The sequence below is a fragment of the Mauremys mutica genome, chromosome 12, assembly GCF_020497125.1.
Source record: "Mauremys mutica isolate MM-2020 ecotype Southern chromosome 12, ASM2049712v1, whole genome shotgun sequence".
NCBI classification, from domain to species: domain Eukaryota; kingdom Metazoa; phylum Chordata; order Testudines; family Geoemydidae; genus Mauremys; species Mauremys mutica.
The window spans coordinates 51322125-51326228 of NC_059083.1; the positions used below are offsets into that span (position 1 = coordinate 51322125).

General features: G+C 59.9%; 1 protein-coding gene across 1 annotated transcript in view; it reads left to right on the plus strand.

Annotated features, from left to right (window-relative positions):
- Positions 1 to 4104, plus strand: part of LOC123345325 (maestro heat-like repeat-containing protein family member 1) — a 315313-nt gene that overhangs the window by 97698 nt on the left and 213511 nt on the right. The gene's annotated exons all lie outside the window — the stretch shown is intronic.

Genomic DNA, 4104 nt, shown 5'->3' on the forward strand with positions numbered 1-4104 from the left:
TCCTGGAGCCGCTGTCACCTCTGCACTAGGGCAGTGTTCTGCACCCCGTTGCTGCTGGCTGACTTTCTCCGTCCCCTGGCAATAAGACAGACTCTTGTTTTAACAGCCAGTCGATCGCCCTAGTGTCATCACCCTGCCTGCTGGCTGGGCAGGGTAACTCCTCAGGTCACCACCCTCTCCAGCCTGCCTTGGGCTTGGAGAGTGAGGAGGAGGGTGAGGGACATCTGCTGACCCTGAACATCCACCATCCATCCTACCATCACCTACAGCAAGTGAGTGGCATTAGGGTTCCTCGGTGGCTTCCCCTGTCTGTCTGGAAAGAGGCAGAAAGAGGGGGAGAGAACATCTCCAAAGGGGATTTCATTTGCAAACAGCCCCCAAGAGCCCCTCACTCTCAGACTGGGCAGGGGCTTCTCCAGAGCCATCTCCAGTGTGTTTGGCAAGGTCCCAGCAATGGAGCTCCCAACCCTTCCCTTGTGGGACACTGTTCCCCAGGCTGAGAGTCTCTGAGTTGGGCCAGACCCTGTGAGCTGCTGAGCATGGAAATCAGTAGGGACTGAGGAGGGCCCTGGTCTTCCTGTGCCTCGGGACTTTGTGACTGCGAGGTGGGGAATGGTTTCCCAGGAGAAGTCCAGATTCCTGGGTTCTGTTCCTTCTCTAGCCTGGGCGGGGGAGTGTGGCCTGGGAGGACAGGAGGGGGCTGCTTGTCTAGAGTAACCGATGGTCTTTGGGACTGACCCCATTGCTCTAAAAGGATGAGACTTCCTGGAAATTGCAGCAGCAGCAGGGATTAGGAGGGGGAACATTGAGAGCAGCTCATGCAATGAACTTCTGCCAGTGTGTGTAGCTTGCACTCCCTGCACTCCTGTGAGGGGAGAAGGGGCTGCTCTGGTTGGAGCAGGGCTGAGGAGGCCCATGAGTGAAAGGCTACCCCAGACTCACACCTGCTCCCCGCTCAATTCCAGGATGGCCAGGCTCCTGAGGATGTTCAGGAAGAAGGCTCTGCAGTTGGCCCAGAGCCTGAGGGAAGCAGCTGCCATCTTCCCAAGGGACAGAGCCACCGCTCTGACCCCGCTGGCGGGGAAGCAGCTCCCATCCAGGCCAGAAGGAGGACGTGCCCAGCCTTCTGGTGAACAAAAGCAGCTCCCGGTGCAGGCACCGAGCTGGGAGAGGCCTCGACCAGGCCCAGATGGAGCTGGCTCAGGATGTGGTGTCGCAGACAGGACCCAGCCCAGGAGGGGCACCAGGCAGGGAGGCTCTGGTGTTTGTTATGTGAGCAGCAGCGGCCCCAGGAGCCCAGTCCTCATTCCCAGCAGGAGGCATCGCCCCGCCCGGCCACTGAGGACCTTCCAGCCCCCTCAGGCCAGGAGGTGGAAGATCCCTGTCCCAGCACCAGCAGCTCAGCATGGGACAGCAGCAGCGTCTGGGACTCTGACAGCAGCAACGACGATGGACGCTGCTGCTTTGTTCCAGGTGAGGAGCCAGGCTGGGCTCAGGTAGGGGTGAGGACGGGGATGTGAACACCCTGGGCCCAGACACTCTCCCAGTGACATGGGGGGGTGGTCCCCAGCCCAGGTGTCTGGCCTGAGCCACGTGAACCCCACTGCCACCAGCAGCAGTCACACAGCTGCCCCTGCAGCAAGGGGAACTGGGGGTGGGGGCATCAAGAGCTGCTGCCACTTTGTCCCTTGATGCTCTGGGGTTGGGGGAGTCGGCACCTCCCATGGACAGTGGAGTCCTGGACAGTGGTGTGTGTGTGTGTGGGGGGTCTCTGCTATGGGCTTCTGAAGCTGTTGGGGGCTGAAGGCATCCCTGAGAGGGAGGTGTGGGGGCTGATCTGCCCTGGGTGCCTGAGGTGGGAAGGGGGTTCTTTAATCCTGCTCTCCCCACCACGCCCCTGTCCTGCCCCCAAGTGGCAGCAGGCATCACCCTGTTCCCTTCTCTCCCTGGTGCAGGGACCCCCAAGGATTCAGAGGAGGAGGAATGGCTGGACATGTCCACAGATGAAGCTGCTCTCTAGGTCATCAGAGAGCAGCTCCAGTGCAGAGAAAAGGTACAAATGTTCCCTACCTGGGCTAGAACCAAGATTGTCCTATCCCTTCCCAGCATCCCCACCCCCTGCCGAAGTGCTTGTCCCTGATGATCCACCACCCCTAATGGGGCCCTTTTACATCCATGATGTGGGACCCCCAAGATGGGGGTGTTTGTCCCACAACAGCTGAGGTCTCCTCCCCCCACAGGCACTGTCCCAGTTCCTGATCCTGCTTGTTTAGGAGTCGTGGGGGATTTGGACACTAGGTGGGTCCCCACAATCCCCCATTGAGGTCTGAGCCCTGGAGCTGGTGTGGGTGGGGCAGGAAGGTCCCTAGCTAACAGGTTCTCTCTCGCTATACCCCACTCCTGGTGGGCACAGGATGAGGGACAGCAGCTCAGGTTCCTGCAGGCCATCTACCCCACGTGTCTTGCTGCACAGGACAGAGGGCAGGACACACTGGAGCCGCGCTGCTGCAAGGCATCTGTGGTGGAGAGGATTGTGGTGAGTGAGACATGTCCTATGGCAGCTGGCGGAAGGAGAGAGATATGGGATTGGCCGAGGTATCGCCGAGCTAATAGGTGGGGGCTGGGTGGTGTTGGAGGAGGTAGCAGAGGGCAGGGATTGCTGGGGCTGAAAGCTGGGAAGAAGAGAAGGGAGAAATTGTGAGATTGGGCAGTGGGGGAATTGCGGGGCTGGAGGGCAGCTGAGACAGGGGGACAAGGAATCACATGGTCCCAGCTTGGTAGTCGGGATGGTGCTGAATGGGGGCAGTTTTGACAGGGAGGAGGAAAGAAGGGGATTGGGACTGAACTGGTCAGGAATCCGGCTCTTTCCCGTCTTCAAAGTGTTTTCCTTTCATTGTTTTCATATTTATTTGTCACTTTTCTGCTGGACTCTGTTTATTTTGTTTTACTTTATCCTTTCCTTGTGTTTTCTCTGTTCTCTCTGGGTAAGCCCAGCCTGCCCACCACAACCTGTGACTTTAACAGTGTTGCCAACCCCAGAAGTTAAAAATCATGAGTGAGAACCAAAAATAATGAAATTGACCCCCAAAACATGAGGGTTCAAAACAATATATAATGTCTCCTGGTTTATCTTCTGAATTTTGAACTCTCCCTGCCCATCCCCGGTGTGTGTGACAATTAGAGTGTTAACAACTCTCCCGTAGTTACAGGGGAAGGTAACTTGGGGCCCTGCGGCAGGAGCTTTGGCTGGGAGACCTGAGTGAGATCTAATGACACAGATCTGTACAAAACGCTCCCTGCTGCTGTGGAGCTTCCAGCTTCTCCCCAAGCCCCCAAACCCTGATTGATTCATTTTGTGTCCCTGCCACCCCTACACTGCCTGTCCCCAGCCCGGCTGTTAGCTCTGCCTCCTGCCCAGCCCCCACCTCTGCCCCTCAGGGCCCCTCTGCCTCTCCTGCAGCCAGGGCCGCCCAGAGGATTCCGGGGGCCTGGGGTCTTCGGCGGCGGGGGGCCCCCGCTTCGGCGGTAAGTCAGCAGCAGGGGGTCTTTCCGTTCCGGGACCCGCCATCAAAGTGCCCCAAAGACCCACGGCGGGGACCCCCCGCCGCCGAATTACCGCCGAAGCAGGACCCGCTGCCGAAGTGCAGCCCCCACTTTGGGTCTTCGGGGCACTTCGGCGGCGGGTCCCGGAATGGAAGGACACCCCCCCCCGCTGCCGAATTACCGCCGAAGACCCGGCTGCACTCTGGCGGCGGGTCCCGCTTCGGCGGTAATTCGGCGGCGCGGAGGGTGTCCTTCTGTCCTGGAGAGGAAGGACCCCCCGCCAGCGAAGACCGGGAGCGAAGAAGCTCTGGGGGTCCGGGCCCCGCGAGAGTTTTCCGGGGCCCCCGGAGCAAGTGAAGGACCCTGCTCCAGGGGCCCCAAAAAACTCTCATGGGGGCCCCTGCTGGGCCCGGGGCCTGGGGTAAATTGCCCCACTTGCCCCCCCCTCTGGGCGGCCCTGCCTGCAGCCCCAGGGATTCTTCCCCCTTCCCCTCCCATCCCTGGGGCTGCAGGGATGAGGAGGAGCTTCCGGGGGTCACAGAGATGAGGACCCAGGGGCTA